The sequence below is a fragment of the Oryctolagus cuniculus genome, chromosome 6, assembly GCF_964237555.1.
Source record: "Oryctolagus cuniculus chromosome 6, mOryCun1.1, whole genome shotgun sequence".
Lineage (NCBI taxonomy): Eukaryota > Metazoa > Chordata > Mammalia > Lagomorpha > Leporidae > Oryctolagus > Oryctolagus cuniculus.
This window is the reverse complement of record NC_091437.1, coordinates 52957323-52984743: the sequence shown is the minus strand read 5'-3', so window position 1 is coordinate 52984743 and position 27421 is coordinate 52957323. Positions and strand designations below refer to the sequence as shown.

General features: G+C 39.0%; 1 long non-coding RNA gene across 1 annotated transcript in view; it reads right to left on the bottom strand.

Annotated features, from left to right (window-relative positions):
- Positions 1-27421, bottom strand: part of LOC138850057 (uncharacterized) — a 581129-nt gene that overhangs the window by 42787 nt on the left and 510921 nt on the right. The window contains exon 4 of the long non-coding RNA XR_011389432.1: positions 17457-17529. This is a non-coding gene — a long non-coding RNA (uncharacterized lncRNA). The remainder of the gene's footprint in view (positions 1-17456; positions 17530-27421) is intronic.

Sequence of the window (27421 nt, the reverse complement as noted above, 5' to 3'; positions counted from 1 at the left end):
ACTCCTTGCTTCCATTTTTTTCTGTCAGAAAGCTGCACTTGATTTCTAAACTAAGGAGCCCCTGGGCAAATGACTGGTCATTCCCATACTGCAGAGAAAGGTCAATGTCATAAAGAGTCTGCTCCCATGTTTTATGTGTAATTGTTGAATTCTTTGTTGCCTCCCATTTCATTTCCCTTCCCTGGTAGCCCCATAAATACACAGGCTGGTAGGAAGACCACACATGACCCCACTACTTTGGCCTCTGTGGGAAATTTGAACCTGGCACAGCCCTGGGCCACCCAGGGATGTGTTTCTCAGTTTCCTACCCGCAACTTTGCCAAGGCTCACTCCACTCCTGTTCCTCCATCAAGCCCATCTGGACCTGCTAGTGCCCAGACTACTGTTCCCAAGAAATTCTTGTGAGAACTACAAGCTTTTAAATTCTCTAAACCCTACCTACTTACCTCCAATGGTGGAACTAGAAATGTGCCAGGGGATTTCAACTCAATCTTATCAAGGAGGCATGTACCAATGCCAGCGCACTTGGTAAAGTGTTAAGTATAAGTACACAACCGATCAAAAAGATAGGGTAAGTGTCGAAGAGATTTCACAAGTAAGACCAGTGTAAGCAAATAATGAAGGATAGAATTGAAAGGGAGAGAATGATCCATGCGGGGGAAGCAGGACACACGGCAGACTCATAGAATGGCAAACGCCCCAACAGGACTCCGGCCTCAGAATCAACCCTTGGGGCATTCGGATCTGGCTAAAAGGCCCATGAGAGTCTCACAGGCATGGAAAGCCATGACACGGTGGCAAAAAACAACCTAAATGAAAGATCCTGGTGAACAAGACCCCAGCGGAAGGAACAGGCCATCAAGGAGGGAAGTGCCTTTCTCCGAAGGGAGGAAGGAACCTCCACTGTGATACGGCCTTGACTAAACAAGTTCAGAGTTGGTGAACTCAAGGAGCTTCCATAGCCTGGACAGCTCATGGCAAGAGCCTCGGGTGATTGCTGACGTCATAAATAAGAGTGCCAATTGTTAAATCAACAACGGGAGTCACTGGGTACATGCTCCCCACATAGGATCTCTGTCCTTAATGTGTTTTACTATGAAACTTAAAAACAACACTACTAGTTGAACAATACCCTATACCTTGTGCGGTTGTGTGAGGGCAGCCTGTTGAAATCCTTGCTTAGTATATACTAAGTTGATCTTCTGTGTATGAAGGTAATTGAAAATGAAACTCGATAAAGGTCGGGATGGGAGAGGGAGTGGGAGAGAGGAAGGCTGCGGGAGGGAGGGAGGTTGGGGGTGGATAGCCACAATAATACAAAAGTTGCACTTTGTAAATTCACATTTATTAAATAAAAAATAAAAAAATGCATATTATGAAAAAAACATACAGGTGAACGGCACTGATGTTTGAAACTTATTTTGAAAGGAATGAAAAATACTCTGATGTGGAGAATTGGAGAGGTGAATACATAGGACAAATCAAACACACACGCACAAAAGAAAAGTGATTTGGGGTTGGCACTATGGCACAGCAGGTTTAGCCCCTGTCTGCAGTGCCAACACTGCATAGGGGCACTGTTTTGAGTTCCAACAGTTCCACTTATGATCCTGCTCCCTGCTACTGTGCCTGGGAGAAGTGGAGGAAGATAGCCCAAGTGCTTGGGCCCTTGCACTCATGTAGGAGACCCACAGGAAGTTACTAGATTCAGCCTGGCACAACCCTGGCTGTCATGGCCGCTTGGAGACAGAACCAGTGATGGGAAATCTCTATATTTTTCTGTCTTTCCTTATCTCTCTATAACTCTGCCTTTCAAATAAATAAATATATAAGTAAATCTGAAACAAACAAAAGTGGTCCAACTCATCTCCACTGGCAAGCCAATGAAAATTATTATCCTGGTGAGTTTGCTTTGGTAAGAGCTTATCTCTAGCGGATGCTGGTTAAAATCCATGTTTCACTTATGATCACAAATTGGTTGACTCCACAGAGTGGAATTTTGAAGAAAAAGGTTTTAATAATTTTTCCAGTCTTACTGAGATATAATTGACAAAACTGTATAAATTTACGGTGTACAAAGTGATTATCTGATGAATGTATACTTTGTAAAGTGATAAACACAATCAAGCTAGCTGATATGTGTATCATCTCAAATAGTTAACTTTTTCAAGTTCACATTTTTTTTTATTATCTCAAAAGTAGACCAAGAGAGAGAAGAGAGAAGAGAGAAGAGAGAGAGAGAGAGAGAGAGAAATCTTTCATTTGTTGCTTTATTCCCAAATGCTTCCAACAGCCAGGGCTGGGCTCCACCTGGGTGGCAGGGATAGAAGTATTTGAGCCATCATCTGCTGCCTCACAAAGTGTCCATAAGCAGAAAGCTGGATTGCAAGTGGAGACAGCATTTTATCCCATTTACTCCAATATGGGATGGAGGTGTTCTAAGCAGAGTCTCACCCACTATGCCACACCACCCATCCTCTACACAGTTATATTACATGTGTGTATATGTGTATATTTGTATATACAGAGAACGTATTTTTAAAAATACTATTCTTGTAGCACACGTTTGGCCCAGCAGTTAACATGCATGACAGAAGGCCTGTATGCATTGTTAAAGTTCTAGGGTTTCTGTACCAGTTCTGGCTCCCAATTTCAGCACCCTGCTAATGTGAAACACTGGAAGCAGTAGTGATGGCTCAGGTAGCTGGGTTTCTGCCATCCACATGGGAAACTTGGACTAAGTTCTGAGTTCCTGGCTTCAGTCTGGCCCAGTCTGAGTTGTTGCAGGCATCTGGGGAGTGAACTATTGCACTGGAGGTAGTTCTGTCCATCTGCCTCTCTCTCCCTCTCTTCTTTCTCTCTCTGCCTCCCCACCTCCATCACACACACACACACACACACACACAAAAGAAGAAGAAGAAATTAAAAAAAAACTTTCTTAGCCAATTCCACATATGGTACAGTACTATGAAGTACAGTACATGTGGTCACCAGACAAAAACAGCTACAGAGAGGGAGAAAAAGAGACAAAGGTAGAGAGAGGGAAGAAGGGAGAAAAGGATACAAGGAAGGAGGGAAGGAGGTAGGGAAGGAGAGACAAAGAGAAAATATCTTCCATCGATTGGTTCACTCCCCAAATGGCAGCAACAGGGCTGGGCCAGGCCAAAGTCAGAAGTCAGGAGCTTCATGTGGGTCTTCCAAGTGATTGCAGAGGCCAAAGCACTTGGACCAATTTCCACTGCTTTCCCAGGCACATTAGCAAGGAGCTGGATTGGAAGTGGAGCAGCATGGACTCAACCAAATCAGTGTCCAAATGGAATGCTGGCGTGGCAGGCAGTGGCTTAAGCCACTGCTCCACAACACCAGCCCCATTACCCATGTTGTAAACGACAGCTTGTACCCTTTGAACAATATCTTGTCATTTCCCTCAGCCCTTGGCAGCCACCATTCTACACAGTGTTTCTATGACTATTTTAGATTTCAAATGTGAGATCATGTAATATTTATCTTTCTTCATCAGACTAATTTTCACTCAGTATAATGCTCTCTGATCCTACCCATGTTATTGCAAAGGGTAGGGTTTCCTCCTTTCAGGCTGAATAACATTCCAATGTGTGTATATATATACACATGTATTTCTCTGTGTGTGTATGCATGCACACCACATTTTCTCTATTAATCTGTGAATGGAAAAGGGGTCTTCAAACAACACATATATTTAAAAGGCTCATGGGAACCCCTTGCAGCTCCATCCTGCACACTTATGAGAACTATGGGAATGCCTGGTGTTAAGGAAGGAGTAAACAAGAGACAGACTGTCCCCCATCCCTCAGTACAATACTCTGCTCTGGGACCCCTTATATACAATGAAGTTTGGGAAACTTGCATTAAATGATTTGCAGAGGTGTGCTTTCTAGGTCACATGGCAACATGCATAATTTCTTCCTTTTGTTCCTTCATTCTTCTTGTAAATTCTGAACGCCTTAATGTCAAAGGACTACTTAGTGTTGAGGTTTATAATGATAAAGTAAGTTCCTAGTAATGACACAATGTGAAGCCCTGAACAAAGGGCTTTTTGCTGTTTTGGCATCAACACATTTCTTCTCTTGGGGCCTAAATCCTCAGGAAGCCACAAACGCTCAAGAAAGAAGTTCTAGCATTATGATCAAAGGGGAAAAAAGAAGTCAGAGATGAAACCTGTAAACGTAAAGAGCTCAAACTCAGATAAAATTAAGGAAAAAAAAAAAACTGTGAAGGATATTTGCTGAGAGTGCCCTCTGAGACAAGATAATTGTTTAAACTAGACAGGACCCGAATATTTCTACAGTTGACATGTTTAGCTCTGGTAAAGGGAACCTGGAGGGGTGGGGGGTAGTGGTGGTGGGAAAGAAGGAAAGCAAGTGTTCTCCTTTTAAGTTATTATTATTAATATAAACAGAATGCATTTCATGTAGCTCGTAGATACGATTTTAAGCATATAATGATATCTTGATACTTCTCCTTTCCTCCCTCCCTCCTTCCTTCCTTTTTTAATTTTTGCCAAAGCATGTTTTTATTTTACCTTGCAGTCACAAGCTTAATGCTGTACTAAATAAAGAGTTCAGCAAGTAAAAACTATAAAGACCACTGTTCAGCTGGAATATAGGTAAGAGCTATAAATAGTAATCAAATCCCAAGATACCAACTTCGCTCACACACATGAAAATTTTTGTGCAGTCTCTACATTAGCTATCACAAATCAAAGAAAATATGCTAATTGTTCTGTTGTAGAACAAAAGATAAAGTTGTGACATTAAGAGTTGGCAAAGAGGGAAGAATATTAGACAAGATGCAGGGATGTCCAAGAGACGAACACAATGTACCAACGGGTGCAGAATGCAGCTGAACAAGGCAGCCTGAGCAAATGTGAATATAACGTTCAGAAAGGCAGATGCACGTCGAAGACGCTGCTAGGAAAGAAGTGGGAGAAACAAAGGCTGCGTTAATTTCATGTAACCTTAAAATAGAGGAGTACACATGGGACTGAAAGTTTGGCTACCAGGAAGGATGGAAATTCAAGACAGAGACAAAGTTAAACTGTAGGAAACCAAAGTTACAATTTTTCCTGCACAGCTGAGTTACTGGCTGAGAAATATCACCTCCAATATCTCCAATTAACGTATCTGTGTTAGAATCCAGCTTGTTAACTTTGTCTTAGAGAGCTCTTTCAACCAAAAATTTTTGAAATATCACCACTATTTTACTAAATAACATTCTGAAAGTAAAATGAACAAGTCACCAAGGACAAAGCATGTCCTCTGGTAGATTCTGCATAAATGATCTCAGTTATCTTCCTTTCATCAAATTTTTTGCCAATTAATTCATAAATATTAGCATTTCATTAACTGCACCAATATTAACATTTCATGTCAGTGGGGATTTTTAAGCAAATGTCTAATTACATTCAAAAAGTAAAACAAGGAAAAGGTTTTCTAATAATGCTGGTATTAGCAGGCACTAGAATTAGTTTTGTCTTGAGTACACATATATTCTAGTATGAAAATCTGTTGCTCTGAGTTTTAATCTAAATTTTATGAGTATATTATGAATAACACATACTGAGAGTAATTAATTGGCTAATGAATTTCAATGGTTAGGATGAATTTAAGCAGTAATCCATGCATCTATTTTTTTTGATCAAAAGAAAATCAATTCCTGGGAAGTGAAATATTTTCTACATGCTAATTTATCAATCATACAAGTGAATGATCAACCTAATTTAAGGCTATTTTAATTTGATCCTTTTTCTCTCAAGTGAAACGTCTTTCTATGGTGTAATAAAATAAATCATAGAGGCTCATTGGTGAGCATCATGTTATTTTCTATCTTATTAATAATATAAAATAGACAACTCCACTATTTTAAGATTTGCTCACTGTTCATGGCACTAACCTTTATACTAGTTTATTATAATTCAATTTGCTTTATGTATAACCTGTTCCTACATCAGCAACATGCAACAGTAATGAAACAATATTTCATTTATTTAACAGTTCCCTTAATAAAACCTCTTGTTGTCTAGTAATGGAAGAATCTGGAAGTCAATGATTTTGTGGCTTGAAGTAACATAAGTCATTTGGTTTTTTTATCCCATGTCAGATTAATTTTAATGTCCATAAGGAGTCTGCATATAACATGAAGGAAATGGGGTGAACAAACCCAAAGGTAATTTTTGAACTGCATCTCCCTTTAACCTAAATGCCCATTAATTCTTAAAAGCAAAATATTCTTTTTGTATCAATTTTCCTTACCTTTGGTCTTATTTTCCTAATACACTTAAATCATTCAAAAGGAAGTTGTTAGCAGTTTTCCTCCTGAAACTCCTAGAAAGCATTAATATCGTAATGAAATTTGATTTGATGGGTTTACAATTCATCACCAGTGGCTGTCCATCTGCTCTTCTAGTGTCCCAGTGTCCCTCCCACCTCAAGATCTTTCCATGGGCTCCGCCTTTTTCCCAGCCTACTCATAACTTCTAAAATTTCATTCAAAAAATTCACTGTTCAATATCTTCCTCTAACCTTTATTCTCAATTACGAAACTCTGCCCTTCCATTGATGGAAACCTGTTCTTTGTATTCTTGGCTATTATATGATTGGAATCATGTTTTTTGTAAGTATTCATGTTTATTCTTTCTGTACCAACAGTCAGGCTATTTTAAGCCCAGGAGATAAGGACATGATATACTGTGCTCCAGTAGGGTTATTGAGAAGTGTTTGGCACATAGAACTCAGTACATAAACAGACAGTGAATAACGGAGTGAGTGACTGATTCACTAAGATATATAGTATCCAGCCCATCACAATATAACACAGAAACAAGTCATGACTTTTCTGAGCATTGTAGAATAAAGGAAAATTATGTTCAACACATTGTACTTAAATGGGTAGGGCCTATTAAAAATACTCAGAATAATAATATCCATAAAAAAAATTGGAACATTGTATAAGAGGGGAGGCCTCAGTTAAGGGGAAAATGAACAAATAAGAAAGTGCATCATCTATCTAAGCAGATCTGTATCTTCTGGTATCACATTTTCCCCCTCAAAATTTAATAGGGACTCTTTGAGAAGATAAGAGTTTATAGTTTGAAAGCTGCCAACACTTTTCTTCAACTTTAAATCTTAGCAGCAGTTTAAGAAGGGTCTTCAAATAAGTCCTAATGAAAAAAATAAACAACAAGGCCTGGATTTTAATTTTTTTTTACATTGAGAACAAACTCGTCTTTCAATTCCACTGTTTTTCCACGATCTCTGCGAAGTATCATTGTATTGGATAGCCACTAGAGAGAAGACCAGATGTAGGAACAGTCATGGAAACTCCTAGCCTGGTCAAACACTGAAAAGTCAATGCTTTTCCATAGTTTCCAGTTAATTATTCCAGAGTTCCTATGTCTGTGGAGGAGAGGATGCTGAGTATGATTGCCTCTGTGGGATCAGCGTGTTAGGAAAAGTCAGTGACTGCCATTCTGATTGACTGAGAGCAACAGAAAACCCCTGAGGCCTTCTGGTTCAGTTGGGATTGTAATGATAGACTAGCAAGATAAAAGCCTGCCAGAACATTAGCTTCAACGGTATGACAACGCCCTCCCCAAGAAGATATGATGCTGTGTGGATGAATATAGATTGAAAACGTGGATCCTGTCAGCAGCACTGATTCCACTCAGAAAGTCATATGCTGGGAGGATGCTGTGTCTGCTCAGGGTTAGGACTCCAGCTACGTGTGAAAAATGTGCTTTCTCAGCTGGAAACACTCATGTGTCTCATCGTACAAGTGCCAAGTCGGGGGTCCATACTAACTTCGAGGCAGAGAGAGAGATTCTTTGGTCTAACCCTAGGGCCTGAGGGAGGATCCGCACACTGCTCTGAAATAAGATTTCTTTGTAGGATACTTGAAGCCCTCACTTTCCAAATGCACCCTGATGTCCTGAAGTAATGCATTTTCCTGTCCTCCACAGCACAGAAAGTGTTGCCATCATTACTATTAACTCTTGGATTCTCTTGTTCTGATTTCACAGACCCTCCAAAGATGCTGAGGAGACAGACTCACCTCTTGTTTTTCTTGCTATTTCCCCAAATAGGAGCTTTTAACAACAACAACAACAACAACAAAATGAAGACCTTTCCCTATTCCTATGTTAAAGTGGTTAATAATCCTGACAATGAAACTAGACCATAGCAAGTAGAACTTTCCTAGGAAGGAGATCTTATGAAATCCATTCTAACTCTCTAATCATCATATAGTACTTACATGGATCTAATAACACAATGAATACAACTTGAGGCACAAAGAAATGACATCATTATCATAATCATATCATATCATATCATATCATATCATATCATATCATATCATATCACCATGGGAAGACCACTGTCTCCTTTCTGTCAAGATTACCTTAGCCTATGAACTGACCAGAAGATCAAGCTTAAGTATGATAAGCCTGGTTTTTTTTTTTATTTTTTCCAGAAAAGTGAGCTGAACCACACATAAAAATTCACCTAAAATTCCTTCCTCAAAGTGAGATGCACGCATGTGGATCATCACCCAAGAGAAATGATGGAAAAAGCCTTTTGTGTGACATGACAGTGAAGATGTTCTAACATCTGGAATGAGAATGAAATATTTGCATTAAACATGCCACTGTCATTGGATGCAGTATCTAAAGGATGTGCATAATTCAGCCTTAGTACCTGTACCATCATTTTTAGTCTTTTTACTACATATAATAATACATATTTCACACAACTTTTTAGTCTTTATACTATAAAAAGCAAGCTTTGGAATTTCCTCCTTCCAGTGGTTTTGGGAGACTAGTAATAACTGGAAGAAACACTGCTTATCGTATTTTTATTGATGGATACAAAAACCTTGTATTATTCTGATATCATATAACAAATATATGCAAAAACCATACTATTTTATGTTTCTCTTCCTATGAGTGAATTGCTGAACTGTGCTGGATGCAAAAAAGATTTTTGAATTTTGAAATTTAAGAATAAACATGAATCACACTTTTTGGGGGTTATTCATGTTAAATCTTCAGTTCATTCTTTCCTTTCTCTATACTAACTCAGCCTGTGCTTTCTAAGACCTACATAATTAAGAACTGAGATTTGTAATATTGTCTTATTTTACAAAAGGTATTTTATTTGAAATATCTTATATATCTGTTTTATAAGAGAAAAATTACTTTGCTTTGTCTCTCATCTACTGGGATATGAAAATAGAAGGAAAGAAAGTATATTTTTTGAACAAAACATGTTTTACACACTGTCTTAATTATCAGTAACATGGAGATGCTCAGTACACAGAGATATAAGTCTGGACCACAAGAGAAGATCATGGACTAAGTATGTAGAAACACAAAAAGAGAGATTTGAAACCACAGATGTAAATTACAGTACTGCATATTCTCAAGCTTTAACGTGTATACAGAAGAAGCACGGGGTTTTTTTAAAAGGCAGATTTGAGTCCTTGGATCTTGTATGAAGTTTCCGCAGTTCTGCAGGGCTCACAAATGATAGTGATGTTGCTGAATGGCAGATCACTCTGCCAGGGATTACCCTGGGAAGATCAAAGATTGAATGGAGGAGGTAGCTAGAAAAATGATCTTCAATGACACATCAGAAAACAATTCAAAGAGAGGCAAACAAAAATGTTAAATGGATAAATTATAATTAAAAATGTGCAAATAAAAGAACCAGCAAGAGGTAAGAAAGAAGCAGTTTCTAAGGACTGGTTGGCCATATAGGACTGCATGGTGTGAAAAGCCAAACCACAAAAGGAATAAACAAAAGGTCCACAGGTAGTTGTTATATACATGTAACTACTAAAATACTAATTACAAGGACAGTATCATGAATATTTTCTCCAATCCTGTGCTATATATTTTAATTTTTATGAAATCTAATATATTATTATGGGGTAATGCTGTCTTGGTCCCATGGAAGAAATTTCTGAAGACTGCAATGTTGTGAAGATTTTTTTGTTTGTTTCCTTCCGAGAGTTTCAGAGTCTGGTATCTTTTGTGCCTCACTTCACACTCTAGTTTGAATTACTTTCTGTGTATGGTAAGAGGTTAGGGTTTACTACAAATAAGAATAATATTTAGCATAATAAACATGGGTAAGATACTTGAACAAAGAAAAGAATAAAATCAAGAGAAAGTATTCAGCATCTTAAGTCATTATAGACAGGCCAATGAAAACCATACTGATATAATGTTACTTACCAACTACAATGATCAAATTGAACAGACTGAAATTCCCAAATGTTGGCAGGAACAGAGGGTAATCAGAACTTACATAAATCGCTAATGGAAATTGAAAAGATGGTACGTTCACTCAGAAAAATGGCTAGGGAATTTCTCATGATGTTAAAAACACAGAGACTCTAGGACTCAACAATTCTATTCTTAGGAATTACTCCAACAGAAGTAAAAACATACAAGGACACTTTTGCAAGAAAATTCATAGCAGCTTTGCTCAAAATGGTTCTACAGTGCAAACAATCAAAATGTGCATAAACAGGAGAATGGATCAATAAATTGCAGTATGTTCATATAATAGAACGCACCTATTAATTATATTGGGAATTGATACATCAGTGCATGGATCACAGTTTTTATTTCATAGACTAAAGTCATGTCTTGAGTAGTGGGAAATATAGATGAGACTTCTGAGAATCCTAGCCTGGAAACAGTAAAACTCCATGGTTTTCTAAGTGAAACATGGTGGTTTTGCTGCTATTGTTTCTCTTCATAAAGGTCTGACAAAATTTTGAGCCTAACAAGAAGTATTAATAAGTAGGAGGATGAAAAAAGAGTTTGATCCAAACAGACCTAAAAATAGATAGCAGTGCTTCTGAATGAATTAAAACCGCCCCTAATCTTTTCACAGTTGAATCCCTACCAGTTGAAGCAAAAAAGGCTTAGGCCCTTAATTTCTTTTTTTTTATTCATAATTTTTGTTGGTTTAATAATTTGTTTTTCTTTGTTGCCTATGAAAACTCCAGCCTACATTACTGCAGTCAAAAGTCAAATACATATTTGCTAAAAATCATCTTAGGGGTTTAAAAATTCTCTTATAAATATTCCTGGATCATTTAATGCAATTCTCTATGCTTCTCCTGCTATTTTTTTATTTGGTGCATCAGTTGTTAGGTGTTGAGAAGAATTAAAGAAAGGTGTTATTCAAATTCAAGCAACACAGTTGTCATGCAAACAAATGCTAAAGGAGAAGGAGCTACCTGATTACTTTCTCATTACTTTCTTAATTATTTCTTACTTATTAACTTCTCATTTTTAAACTAGTGGTCTCAGTTCCTTTAAGATCATTATAATTTTCTGATCATAGAGGTTTCATATGGCAGTTAGCTTTCAAACCCTTCTAGGAAAACACTTCAACAAGTTTGCAAAAAAAAAAAAAAAAAAGAATTAAAATACACAAGTTCAAAGGTAGGCACTTGGCATAGCAGTTAAGACAGTAGTTAAGATGCCCATGTACCACATCAGAGTACCTAGGTTGAACTCCCAGCTCCAGCTGCAGATTTCAACTTCCTGCTACAGCAGACCCTGAGAGGCAACAGTGATGACTCCAGTGGGTTTCTCCCACCATGTAGGAGACCTAGATTGCATTCCCATCTCCTGGTTTTGGTTTGGCCCAAACCCAGCCACTTCATGTGTTTGGAGGGTGAACCAGTGGGTGGGAACACTCCCTCACTGTTTTGCCTCTCAAAAAATAAAACACATCAAAAAACACAAAACTGCAGTGAGCACGTGGAGCCACACTTAAAAGTCTGCTTATGATGCCTGAATCCTGTATCAAAGTGCCTGCTTTGAGTCCTGACTATTTCCTAATGATCCAGCTTCCTGCTAACACATATTCAGGGAAACAGAAAGTGACAGCGTAAGGACTAGGAACACTGCCATCCATACAGGAAGCTCAGATGGGATTCTGGGCTCTTTAGTTGGGTCACATTGTGGGCATTTGGAGAGCAAACTATCAGATGAAAGATACTTCTTTGTCCATCTCTGTCTCTCTCTGATTGTCTCTATGTCTTCAAAATAAAATAAAAGTAATTTTTGTAAAAAAGAGATAACTCCATTTTGGGAAAAGATGTTTAAATTATATGTGTGTAATTTTCCCATAATATGTGTTTCCCCTCAATTTTTTTGAAGACTCCTCATATCTGGAGCAAATGTGCTCTACTGAATAGTGTATTTCAAACAAAATATTACCTAAAATGATTTACATTTAAGTTTAGGAAAGCTGAGATAAAGAGAAAGCACACATGCAAAAAAAAAAATAGAAAATAAAGGTGGCAATTCCTGTACATCAAAAAACACCTTTTATATTGTTGCAACTGAAGTAAACCATAAGAAAGTTAATTAAAAACGACATGCTTTTAATTGCAAAACTCCCACATTTAGCTGTTTTCTATTCAGATGTGATACTGTTGAACCCAGCCTGTTTAAGCCATGGTAGAGTCTTCTGCAGTGAAACCTATAGAGCAAAAGGCCTTATTTTTTAATATTTTTAAATGTTAAGATTTATATGTTAGGGATTCAAATCGTAAAAATATTTTTCAAGGCCTCAAATTGTCAGAGGCTCAAGAATTAATTTATCACATGTTCTGCTTACCAATATTTAAATTTATTATTTTTCAGGGACCCCAAACGTTGATCTATTACATGTTTTATTTTTCTGTTTTGCATTATTCTTTGGGGGCCTCAGAAGACTTACATGGCGTTCTTACCTGTCTGTCTGTCTGTTATTTCATCTAGGCATTTAGATACTGCATCTATTGCATTTGACACAAGCAATATCACCTTATTCATCCTAGTTCACCAATTTATACAGTGGATTTGAGCAGAATCTAAATCCTTCAGGGAGAATAATATACAGGATTATACAAGCACAAAACAAAATTAGTGTTCCCTGAAATTCCTAAAAATACATGAGGACTCCAGCAAGATTTTCCTCGAGAATGGGAATCTAGAAATTTCAAAGGAATTTACAACATAGTGGTTACAATATTGGCTTTTAAGTCAACTGCCAAGGCTTAGAAGTGACTTAGTCTTTGTGTGTCTTAAATTACTTCTTTTTGCAATGGAATTTATAACAGTAATGGTACCTACTGCACAGGGCTGCTGTGAGGAATAAATGGGACAATGTAAGTGCTGATGGGAACAGTGCCTTGCTAAGGAGGCACTGAATCAATATCGGTGATACTAATGGAGTGAAAATGAATACTTCTTACTTAATGAAGCTACTCTACATTATTGAAATGTTGTATGCATATACACACACAAAACAACAATATTGGTCTTATAGTCCAAAACACTTTTGAATCTACACAAACATACTACTCTGAATTTATCTCCTCAAAACAAAATTCTAATTATTTTGTACTTCCTCTTCTTCCACAACTAACCTAAAACTCACTTATCAAATGTGTGTGTCAAAATGTATGTATATAAAGAAAATGAATCTTGATATGAATGGAAGGGGAAAGGGAGTGGATAAGGGGAGGGTTGCGGGTGGGAGGGACGTTATTGGGGGGAAGCCATTGTAATCAATATTCTGTACTTTGGAAATTTATATTCATTAAATAAAAGTTAAAAAAAAAAAAAAGAAAATATCAAGCACCACTGTTCTCATTCACCCTACATGGATCTTTTTTTCTTTCTTTTTTTTTTTTTTTAATTTGTGACAGGCAGAGTGGACAGTGAGAGAGAGAGAGAGAGAGAAAGGTCTTCCTTTGCCGTTGGTTCACCCTCCAATGGCCACCGCGGCTGGTGCACCATGCTGATCCGACGGCAGGAGCCAGGTACTTATCCTGGTCTCCCATGGGGTGAAGGGCCCAAGCACTTGGGCCATCCTCCACTGCACTCCCTGGCCACAGCAGAGAGCTGGCCTGGAAGAGGGGCAACCGGGACAGAATCTGGCACCCCGACCGGGACTAGAACCCAGTGTGCCAGGGCCGCAAGGCAGAGGATTAGCCTAGTGAGCTGCGGCGCCGGCCCCTACATGGATATTTTTAAACTAAACTTTCTGTCTGAAATATAAGAAAAAAGGGTTGAGTGGCAGAGCATTGTAGCAAAGCGGGTAAAGCTGCCTCTTGTGATGCTGGCATCCCATATGGGAGTTGGTTCATGCCCAGCTGCTCCATTTCTGATGCAGATCCCTGCTAACAAGCCTGGGAAAGGCAGTGGAAGATGCCAAAGTGTTTGGGTCCCTGCCACCTACATGGGAGATGCAGATGAACTTATGGCTCCTGGTTTGGCCAGGCCCAGACCTGGCCAGTGTGGCCTTCTGGGAGGTGAACAAGTAGATGGAAGATCTCCCTCCCCCTCCCCCTCCCCCTCTCCTTTTCTCTCCCTCTGAAACCCTGAATTACAAAATAAATAATAAAAAAATTTGGAAAAATACAAAAGGGGATTTTTTTTGACAGGCAGAGTGGACAGTGAGAGAGAGAGACAGAGAGAAAGGTCTTCCTTTTGCTGTTGGTTCAACCCTCCAATGGCTGCCACGGCTGGCGCACTGTGGCCGGCGCACCGCGCTGATCCGAAGCCAGGAGCCAGGTGCTTCTCCTGGTTTCCCATGCATGTGCAGGGCCCAAGCACTTGGGCCATCCTCCACTGCACTCCTGGGCCATAGCAGAGAGCTGGCCTGGAAGAGGGGCAACCGGGACAGAATCTGGCACTCGACCGACCGGGACTAGAATCCGGTATGCCGGCGCCGCAGGTGGAGGATTAGCCTATTGAGCTGTGGTGCCGGCCAAAAAGGGGATTCTTCTTTATTTAACACATTGGTTTCATTTTCTTTCATAATGTGGCTATTCTAGTTGTTTTCAAGAGCTCCCAGTTCTCCCTTCAGTACTTGGAAGGAAAGCCTGTACTGCAATCTTTAATTGCTGATCATACTATCCCTGTAATCCTCTTTCCTGCTTGGTCTCTTCACCAAAGACTGATTCGTGCCTCCTTTCCAAGTCCCTATGGATGAAACTACTTCTCAATTAATGTAGGACCACCCTCCTCCCACCCACTGATGTATATTAAAATAAAAAGCTCTACTGCACAAAGAATGCTACTTAGGTTGTTAATCACCACATGCTTGTTCTGAGTTATATTGTTCTGCTTTGTATCATGCTGTTTGATTGTGAGTTGCACAGGGCACAGCCATTGTTTGCCATGCCCTGACTATTGTTCAATGCAATGCACACTGATGGCATTATAGAAAACACAAACAATGGCCTTTTCCACATTTTCTGTTTTAATTGTAGAATGGAATGGTATAAAAGCACAATTCACAGGAAAAGTGCAGTAAACAGCCTCTGAAATTGCTAAAATAAGCCATGCTTTAGGCACTGTCTATTTTTTTTTAAAGTCTTTCAACTTCTGTCCACTTGTCATTATTTTTCTTGGATAATTACTTGCAAGCCAACCACATGTATGTTGCAGATTTCCTTAGTCCACGAGACTTGGGAAAGAACCCTCTGAACGTAAAATCTAGTACTCAAATATACTTGGCAGTGCCAGAACTATAGAGGTTCTAAGAATCTGTTAAAAGATTTTCATAAACTGCCTCAATAAAAGGTACCCTTCTCAGGCAGACTTTGATCAGCACCATGGACAGCCACCAGCACATTATATCCTGAGGTGGTTGTGTGTGTGTGTGGTTTTTTTTTTTTTTTTTTTTGGTTCTGGTTTTGGTTTTGGTTTTCGGTAAAGGAGTGATTTTAAAAAAATAAAAATAAAAACCCAGAGAGGTAATATCTTGCCAAAGTACAATTTGTCTCATCTCTAGGAAACTCATAGATGGCAAGCATTGCAGTTCAGGCAGTTGCCAAGTATTTTAACTGCTTCTGCCTGACATTAACTCCTGCAGCACATCTCAGTTGGGATTGTTTCAGTGAATCGCTGGATTCAATATCTGACTAAATAGAATGTTGATTGAATGGTCAAAGCTCTAGATAGACTCTAAGAAATACCAATATTACACATGACAGATATATAAATACCTTAAATATAAAACCAGAATCCAGGAAAATTGACTTATAAATGGATTCACCACACAAGTCTAAATGTAAAGCTTCTCCAAAATCTCATATATAGATAATTTAAAAATAAGGCCATAATGACACAGTCTAGAATTTTCTATAGGTTTATAAATTAGGTAGTGGTCTTTGATCTTTGAAGACAAAGTGATAGTGTGGAGTTTTCTACAATTTTTGTACTTTAAGAATTTCCACCAGAATTTTTCAGGAAAAATTCTTAAATTTTACTTCATAACTATGACTATAGATCTTCTAAGGGACAATGTTTGTTTATATATTTTTGAAAATTATTCCAGTTGATTTTTGTTGATCAGCCAGCAAGTGGGAGATGGTTAAATGGAATTAACTATATCAAGCACTGATTTCTTGTGTGAATACTTCCATATGTCTTCCTAAGAGCCTCAGGTAGCTGCTGCAGAACTCTGAAATTTCCTTCTCTCAAACAAACCACACCAACCAAAAATAATATCAACTAGCCACTCTTTAAGGCCTAGTCTAGTATTCATTATATGAGTCCAATTAAGAACATGTCTCTATTATTCCCTGATTCAATATGACATATCTGCGAGATCAAGTACATTTACTAAGAACAAAGCATATCTGATTTGTTGTTTCTCTTACTACACATAACTCAAGGCTAATTTCCCAACCCCATGTCAATGCAGTAACATTAATGTAGAAAAAGAAGAAAAAGACTGGCTTGAAAATTTTAGATTATAGGGGGAGGGAAGGTGTTTGCAAATGGGAAAAAAATAAATAAAAGTATTTGATATAAAGATTAAATTAGGTCTTAGAAGACTCTTAGAAGGATCTTTAAACCTCTACTCATGATATGACCAACAGCCCCTGGAGAGTCAAATAAATTATTCTAAGATTCTTTTACATGATAATGGAGGCTAATTTGAAAAAGTAAATAGTAATTGCAATATTAAGCAATTCAAACCACCTTTACAACTATTTCTGGAGCTCCCCATGCTGACAGATTTATTTGATTTTAAGTTCTTTTCCCTCATCTTTTAAAAAGCATTTTACATAATCCGGCATTACCTATTTTACATATGTGGCATTTTGCTTAGCATTAAAGTAGTTTATTTGGAGAAGATCCTTTACAGATTATTCTGGGGAACAGCCTGCTACCCTCCATGGAGCAGCGAAAGATGTAGGGACGCTTGTTTAAATGTGGCTTCTTCTAACAGCTTGTTGAGCTAGGGAGCAGAAGAAGAGTGTAAACATTATTAAAATAGTCTATAGTGCCAAATGCAAAGAAGCCAATGCCAAAATTTCTCCAAAAGTAGCACGGAATTGACAGAGAATGCATACTCTAGTATTTACACTCTTGCTTTACTATGACTTACCAAAGTTCATGCACCAGACACGTGTTCCAATCCGTAAGCTGCTGCTGCTATACACCCTCTCCTCCCAATGGCTCTGCAGAGAAAACAACAGGTGTTTCAAGTCAAATAACCCATGGAACACAATCATTAAAGACCCAGGATCCAGGTGGGCATAGTAACCTACAGATTTGCTTTAAGATTTTCTTTTGTCTCCTCTACTTTTCTGGTCTTGAGAAAATATATAGACACACACACCAACTTGTTTGTACAAAACCAACTCCATCCTATTGTCCAGTAGAATTCAGTGCTATTCCCAACCTGCCAACAAAGGTTGAAACTAAAAAGGAATGCAGTGGACACATTTTGTGGCTCCCATAAAAGGTATATAAATATAAGGATTTCTGATAATGCTGAGTACTTCAAATGTAAGCACTCCTGTCCTTTATAAAACACTAGTTCCAAAATACTTGTGCATGAAGGGAGTTCAAATGCAGAGCTAAAACAATAGCTAAGTCCTTGGGATCCTTTTTTGAATACAATGCATGAGTGTGTGATAAGGCACACACAACCTGTTTCTGCTAGGCATGAATTTTAATCTATACCCTCTGGTCTTTTGGAGGTCTGAAGGTTTTGTATAGATGAAGCAGAAATTTACTCGTGCCCTGAAAAAAGATGATGTTATAGGCTGTTTTCCTTGGAAACAGGATATGTATGTGGTCCCTCCAAGGAGACTAACCCTGCCTGACAGCTGGTGAGTCTCGCATTATTTGAATTGGTTTTCTCACAGCTAATCCAGTTCCAGGAATTAATTGACAGTGGCTGGACGTGACAGGGCTATTTTGGTTTTTGCTGTTTTACTATAGAATCTAAAAGATAAAAGAAAATTCCTGAGGTTGCAGGTTACAAGTTTGGATAGCTCATTATAAAATCTCCATCGAGATATAGGAAATCTTGTTCTCTGCAATTTTTTGTATCAGTACCTCATTTTTAAGACTAAAGTCTTGACTGTTCTAATTTGCTCCACGCTTATCCATCATATTCTGCTGTCAGTTGTGGAAATACTGTTATCTAGCAAAAAATTCTTAAATACATTTTAAGCTCCTAGAGGAGCTTCAAAGTTAAGTGAGTGCTAGCATACTTCTGGATACAAAGTTAACATATGTTGAATGAATAAATAAATAATGGTAATGTGAACAATATTAAGGATAAATGCTTTACAGTGCCTATTATGTTCCAGGCACTATATTTCATAACTTATTAGCATTCTTTTATTTAACATTCCTAACAACCTATAAGTCTTTTACACACACACACACACACACACACAGCCACAAATAGAATAATGTGCTTAAGATCCTATAATAAATAAGTAGACAGGAAACTAGCTGTGGCTTGCTAGATAGTCATTATTTTATAATGTCTAATAAAGGGACTAAAACATTAAACATAAGACTATTGTAAATGCATAGATGAAAAGAGTCATTCTTCAAAATTTTGATTAATATGTAATAGTTGTACATTTTCTTTGGGTACAATATTTCCATACAAATATACAGAGTAAACAGATCATACCAGCCCAGTGTCCTTCCATTTCTTTATCTTTTCTCTCTTTGTATCATACCAGATCTTCTCTTCCACTTCTTCACAGAGAGTACATTATGATGTACTATAAGCACCCCACGGTGCTGCAAAACACATGACTTCACCTGAACGTATTTGGTGTCCAGGATCCAACTCTCTAATCCTCCCCTTTCCAATCTCTAATCATCACTATCTGAAGTTTACATCAACCATTTTTCCTTAAACATTCACATAGGAGAATATGTAGTATTTCTCCTTTTGCATTGGCTTATTTTTCTTAACATCATCATCATCAGTCCCATTCATTTTGCTGCAGATGTCATGATTTCATTCTTTTTAAGTGACTGAATAATGTTCCACTGAGTGTACATGCATGTGTGCATAAATACATATGTGTGTATAGATATATTGTATTTTAATCCATTCATCCATGGACACCTAGTATGATTACATATCATGGCTATTGTGAATACTGCTGCACTGAACATGGGAGTTCAGGTACATCTTTCATATCCTTTTTTCGTTTCCTTCAGATATAAACCCAGAAAAGGATAGCTGGACAATATTTTAGATCCCTTTTAAGTTTCTGGGGAACTTCCCTGATGTTCTCCATAATGGCTGTACTAATTTGCATTCCAACCAACAGTATACCAGGGTTCCCTTTTCTCTACATTGCTGCCAGCATTTCTTAGTTTTTTGTCTTTTTGATAAGAGCCATTCTAACTTGAGTGAAATGCTGCCTCATTAAGATTTACATTTGCATTTCTCTGTTGGCTAGTGACAATGAGCATTTTTCATATATTTGTTGGTCATTTGTATTTCTTCTCAGAAATGTCTATGCAGATTTTTTACCCTCTAATTAACTGCATTATTTTCTGCTGTTAAATTTTTTTTAGTTCCTTTCATAGTCTGACTATTAATCCTTTACTGGGTGAAGAAATAGCAAATATTTCCCCCCATTCTGTATGTTGCCTCCTTACTCTGTTGATTGTTTTATTCAGGGTGCCCATGTTTCTTAGTTTGAGATAATCCACATCTAGTTTTGGTTTTGTTGCCTGAGCTTATCCAAAAAATCATTGCTAACAGCAATGTCTTCATGTGTTTCCCTTAGGTTTTTTATTACTATTTTGGTAGTTTCTGGTCTGACATTTAGATCTTTATTTTAAGTTGAATTTGTACCATTTGAGAAATATGTGCTTGTGTGGCATGCAGCAAAGGGGACAGCCTTGTTTCAGTATTCTGCATGTGGATATCCAGTTTTGTCAGGAACAATTATTAAAGTCTTTACTGCCTCCAGCAATTTATTTTTGGTGCTTCTGTGAAAGGTGGCTGCATGCATGTGGATTCAGTTCTAGGATTTCTATTCTGTTCTATTAGTTTGTCAGTATCATGCTGTTTTGGTTATAACAGCTCTGTAGTATGTCTTGAAATACAGGACTGTGATGGCTTCCAGCTTTGTTTTTTCTGTTCCAGATTACTTTGTCCCATCCATGAACATGAAGGTCTTTTCATTTTGTCATGTCTTGTTCAATTTCTTTCATTAGTTTTTTCATGAAAGTAGTGGTATTTCACTGGCAGTCTATAAAGCCAGTCCACTCTACATGGTCCTCTTCAGCACAGTGGGGAAGGTTGAGAGATGACCAGGGACCTCCAACTTTATCTATATCTCTCCTATCTCATTACTGGGGTGGACTAGCATCAAACTTAGATGGGTCTTCCTTTACCTCCAGATCTGCCAATGCAACTACCTTGGCTGTGGCTCTGCTGGATAGTACATGGGGACCATCAGAATGTGATTCACACATTCATGTGCACCACTGATTTGATGAGGCATTTGGCCACCTTACCAGAGTCATAGTTATTCACATTGATCACTCATGCTTCACTGAATTTCTTCACTTTGACATTCACAGCACTTGGCAGAAATACATCCCCTCAACATCTGCCACAGGTAGTTGTAATTTTTAACATTTTAATTTGTGGCAGACTTTAAAGAAATGAACCAAATACAGAAAAACTTAAGTCAAATAATTTCATGCACATATGTATAGGTGAAGATATATATATATATATATATATATATACAAACTGAAATTTTCTTACACATACAAGTGTTCATGGATGCAGAATATGAGCACAAATTCCTTTACAAGCCTTCAACAAATTACAACCAAAAGATCAGCAATTAATGCAGTTTAACATGGACAGGGCTTCAAGAAGGAAAAAAAAAATAAGCTACTGTTAAGTCCCTATCAGATTTGTGCAAATGGAGGAAGCAGATAAAGGCATTTTGAGAGAAAATATTTCAGGAAAAGTCAGAGGCAAAAAAAAAAAACACCATATTCCAAAGACAAGAACAGGCCTATTTTCCATTAGGAAACATACCCCTTTATATATACAAATATCAAAGGAGACATATGGGGACAATGCCCCTGTATCACAGCCTGCAGGATGCACATTTTCAGCCTTTGCCTATCATTCCAATGAAGAAACATGTGAAGCCACAGTTAAAACTAAGATTCAGTTCATTTTCAGAAAAGAATATGTCATTTCCTTTATCACTAATTATATGGCACAAATCCTAATAAATTAGATGGGAGGGAAGTCACAGGAGGTCTTTGAAGTCATTAATATGTGGGCATACAATTCTTTCTCTTGCAAAACTAACCAAACAGTAATACCAAATCCCAAGGGCTATAATAGGAAATAAACAGGACAGCTTATGGCACATACTGAGTACAGTGTCATACACATGAAAAGTAACCCATAAATGATAGAAATTAAAAACCATTCTCATTATCTCTCAAAATAACTTAATGGGATGTTTACTGAAAATAAAGTGTTTATTAAGGAATTTAAAGTCCTCTTCTAGGATAATAATTTCTTATCATGTTGCCATAAATTCTATATACAATCTACAATTTGTATCATTGGTCATTCTGCTGGCTCAACAGGCAAAGACTTCTACTCAGAAGCAATAGGCTCATTTAACAGAATGGGAAAGGAACAATACAATTACTAACAATGTAATATTTCCCCAGGCACTGTGCTAAGCAGTTTATATACATTTCTGTATTTAGGCTTCACAAACACCTGCAATGGTTTCTGGATTTTTTTAATCTCATGTCATAGACAGGTCAATAGATACTACAAAAGAATATGTCATGTGCTCGTAGTTCTTTGGTTACAACATGGGAAAAATGGAACTCCAACCTACATTTATATGATTCTGAAATCCACTGTCTTTTTTATGGGGACTAGTGCTTTTTTTTGGAAAGAAAAGAGTTATGTAATATAGTTGCATGAGCACAAGGAATTTAAATTCTGGGTCCACTAACCATCTCTCTTCTTTGATTAGATCATTTTATAGTCTCTATGTAGGATTACAAACTGTTAAAAGGACTAATTAAATTCTGACACTATTCCAGGACCCCTTCTTTTCTAAAATATGTACATTTATGACCACTGTCAGTGGACATTTTTAAGAACAAAGAGTTATATATATATATATATATACACACACACATATATATATAGAGCTTACATACGTGTAAAGAACTATTCCAAGCATGCGACATACAAGAGTATTTCAAGAAGGTTGTATATAAATGCAAATAAAAGATAAATGTATTTTGTTGCAATTGTTTTAAAATTCACGCTGCTTTTTCATAACACACACTTTCCATGAACATTCTCAAGATCTCTCATATACATGGATTTCAGAACTTCTTAAGGAAAAGAAACTAATATCTTAATTCCATGTATCATAAGCTTTGAAGGTACCTTGTAATATATCAATGAATCCTTACAATGGCCCTGTCGCTCCCCATCTTCGTGGAGGAACGACACAGGACCCTGCGCTGTTCTTTTGTCTGCTCGGCCCTCCCCGGGTTTGCTGCTGGTTCTTCCCGGGTTGGCTACCATCCCTTCCACCTCCGTGGAAGGGCGGTTCCCCCTGCCACTTTCCCCACTTCCGCGGGGGAGCGGCACACCACCGGCCGGCTCTCTCGGGGGCTGCACAGGTGTTCCTTCAGATAGATGTTTCTCTTAGATGTTCCTGGTGCATGTTGTCTCTCTCCTCCTTTATAGTCCTCTTCCACCAATCCCAACTCTGCTACCCACACGCTGAGTACGCTGCTCTCCTCCAATCAGGAGCAGGTCCTACAGTTTATTGGTTGAACTGGAGGCAGCTGTGTAGAAGCTGTTTCCTCCTCTCCCAGCGCCATATTGTGGGAGAGCAGATGCATAGAATAAGTCTTAATTCCAGTAACTTAGTCTAGTCCGAGTTGCTCCCAGTTGCTCCCCACAGATCCCCCTTTCTTTTTATTTTTGGCGTTGATACGCACCTGTCTTTGGTGCCCCGCGGCACACACTCTGCTCTGCTTGCTAGAGTTGCCCACAGGTGCTTACAAGCCCTACCAACCAGGCAAACCGAATCCGGGTCCTCTCTTCGCCATGTTGTGAGGAGGTTTCTAGGCGCTGATGCGTGCCTGTGTTCGGTGCCCTGCAGCGCATGCTCTGCTCTGCTAGAACTGCCTGCAGGTGCTTACAAGCCCTACCAATCAGGCAAACCGAATCCAAGCCTTCTCATTGCCGTATTGTGGGAAGACTTATTGATGTTAATTCGTGCCTGTCTTCGGTGACCTGTGGCGCATAAGCTGCTAGCCGCCCGCAGGTGCTCACCACCTCCCTAATCAGGCAGACCGAATCCAAGCTCTCTCATTGTCATGTTGAGGGGAGGCTTTATTTTTCTCTATTTCTCTATCTCCGGGCATTCCTATCTCTCCCATTTTACTTCTATCTGCCAGCATTCCTATTTCTCTCATTTTACTTCTAAACTTCTGTTTCTCTTATCCCTGCGGCTTCCCGGCGCCCGCCCCGAGGCTGCTTCTCAGCGCCTCACCCGCGGCTGCTTCTCGGCGGCTTCCTGGCTCTGAGCCGCTTCAGCCCGCACTTCTCTCATCTGCGCGGCTTCCTGGCACCCGCCCTGTGGCGGGCTCCCGGCTCTGCACGGCTTGGCTTCGCACGCACACTCCGCGGTCTTCACTCCCTTCGCGCCCGCACCACGGCCTCGCGCCAGCCCCGCGTTCCCTATCTATTCACGCCCCGTGCTCTCTCTGCACGCGGCGGCCTCCACGAGTCACACAGCGTAGCTCACGTTTCCGCCACCACCGGCATTCAGTCCAAGTTCCCCGGACTAACCTGGCGAATTCCAACCTGGTGGCCCACGTCTCTGCCTCTGGTTCCAGATTTTCGCCTTTTGCTCCCCGGGCTGACTTGAAAATTCCAAGCTGGCTTACGTCTCCGCCTCGGCCTGCACTCGCGGCTTCATCCTCCCTAACATTTTTCTCTACCCGGTATGTTTCCCTAAGTTTTCTTCCAACAATATTCCTCCCTCATTTCTCCTGGCCTCTCCCCACAGTCCGAATCCAAGTCTAAGTTTCTTATAGGTTTCACTTTCACTTTCAACCTGCAGTCCGTATCTGAGTCTATGCCTAGGCTTTCGATGGCTTCATCCGGCACCTTTTCTGTCCGGCTTTTCCCTAGGCTCTTTGCTAGTCTCTCTCTCCAGTATTTTCCACTTCTTCCCGTTTCTTCCCTCCTAGGTTTCCTATCCGAGTCACGGCCCCATTATGTCGCTCCCCGTCTTCGTGGAGGAACGACACAGGACCCTGCACTGTTCTTTTGTCTGCTCGGCCCTCCCCGGGTTTGCTGCTGGTCCTTCCCGGGTTGGCTACAGTCCCTTCCACCTCCGTGGAAGGGCGGTTCCCCCTGCCACTTTCCCCACTTCCGCGGGGGAGCGGCACACCACCGGCCGGCTCTCTCGGGGGCTGCACAGGTGTTCCTTCAGATAGATGTTTCTCTTAGATGTTCCTGGTGCATGTTGTCTCTCTCCTCCTTTATAGTCCTCTTCCACCAATCCCAACTCTGCTACCCACATGCCGAGTATGCTGCTCTCCTCCAATCAGGAGCAGGTCCTACAGTTTATTGGTTGAACTGGAGGCAGCTGTGTAGAAGCTGTTTCCTCCTCTCCCAGTGCCATATTGTGGGAGAGCAGATGCATAGAATAAGTCTTAATTCCAGTAACTTAGTCTAGTCCGAGTTGCTCCCAGTTGCTCCCTACATGGCCCTATGGCAAAGATTTATAATCAGATACTATCACTGCAATGTTTTATATATGATGCAAACAAGACACATGAATGATAAGTAACATGTCCAAGGACACACAATTGGCAAACCAGAGCCCTTGCCTCAGGAATTCGGGAGCTGTTCTGCACTTTTATGGCTATAAAACCAATAGGCCTTTGGATCAGTTTTTTGGAAGAAAACAAAATGGCAAAGATCTGTAAGTTGAAGGTGAACAATCTTGTTTAACCAGATAAGTATTGTGAAACTACTGAATAGCTAGAGTAGAGAAAACATCAAAAAGAAGAAAAAAGGGCTAAAGGCAAGAAACTGTCACAGGTTTTGCAAATCTGCATAGAGAGTCATGACTTAACTCTGCGGTGTCAACAGGCCTGCAGTCTGGTTAACATAAGCAAGTAACAGAACTTGGATTTTTTAATGGGAAGTCAGCTTTCTAATTTTCCAAGGAAAGGTGGTTCTTGGATCAACAGCATCAGCATAACCTAGAAACTTGTTTTAAACACAAATGAACCAGCCGCAACCTTGATCTGCTGATTCATGCATTCGGGGAGGTACTGCCCAGCAACCTGGGAAGTTAATAAGCTCTCAGGGGTTGCCTAATAAGCACTAACATTTGAGAACCACTGCTTGGAATCATGTAATTGGGATATGTAAATTCTTGATCCCTTTTTTGAAGTGGGATTTTTAATCAAATGTAGCCAATCAGAACCCATCAGAACAATAAATATCAGATCAATCAGAACCTACCCCTTAAAAAGTGGCTGATTCATTCAGTTGGATTCCATTAGACAGGATTTTAAGAATCTAATTGGGAATGATGAGAAGCACATAAGAATGGATTTCCTTGTCATCAGTAAAGTAATGGAGTCAAAATGCACACACACACACACAACAACAACAACAACAACAACAAAAACATGGGTAGAGCTGTGCTATCTTCCACAACAGCTTCTGCGTCTCTGAGGCTTGTGTATCTAAACCATGTGCTTGGAGACGCCAAACGCCAATGTTGCTTCTGCCCAAAATATCCTTTCCCTTTCTTGACCTCACTCAGGCAGAATTAACTACTCCTGCTCTCATTCAGGCACCAGATTTTTTCTATAGTCCTGAAACTTTCATTTTATTTAATCATTTCTGGATCTCCATATGCTCCCATTCCTGCTACCTTGTCAACAATGATCTCCCTAAAGCAAATAAAATAGATGCTAATTTTTATGTTTGTCTTCCTAGTACTCAGCATCATAGTAGATGCTTAAAATATGTTTAATGTTTGTTGAATAAACAGCTTTCTCACATTCTTCATGGGACAACAGTAAGGGTCAGATGAATATAATATCGAGAGTGGAGTTAGAAACATATAAATCTGTATAGCAACATGAGCCACATTTATAATTATTAATGTCATCTCTCATGAGCTCATCTTCTCCTCAAATGTGTCACCAGAAGGATTGAATGGCAAAATAAAATTTAAAAAAATGATAAGCCCTGTATGCCTGTGGCAAATTGGTTACAAAAACAGCTGCACTTACTTACTGCTTTCTGAATGAAGCCACCATATAAATACAAGGAAAAAATGGCCAGTTTGTTAGAAATATAAAACACATATTGAGGTCTTCTGAAGCTTCATTATAAAGAGAGTTCTTTTAGTCTAAGTGACTAAGTGTATCACAAGGGACTAAGTATATCACAAGGTTGAGTCTTTCGAGCAAAGGGAATAGCATGTGTAAAGGTCCTGAGGTTCTAGGTACCTGGTACATGGGAGGCTGGAGAGGTAGGGAGAGGTTTTACAGTGCATGAGGCTGTCTTAGAAAGTTTGGATTTTATTTTATTCTAAAATTAATACAAAACCAAGGAAAGTTGTTAAGTAGTGGAATGACACAATCAAATCGCTATTTTGAAATACCGCAACAGATCCTGTGGCTTTACAACATGAGATCAGACCTCACCCTGATATTTTACAGTTTTTATTATTTTTAAATTATTAGGTTAAAAATGCAATAGCTGTTTGCCACCATTTAAAAGTTATACTTTTATTTTTCCTAACTTTCACTTGAGCTGTGAAAGTTGTTACATAGTTTGAGGTTTAGGACACAATCCTGTCACCTACGCATCGTAGAAACTAAAGTTTGAATTTAATAGATTCTAATAACCACCACTTAAGGAAGAGCTTCAAACAGTATTAAATTATGCACACAGGAAAATTAGTACACACACATCTGATTCTTGCACACATTATTAGAATATATTTACTAATTTCA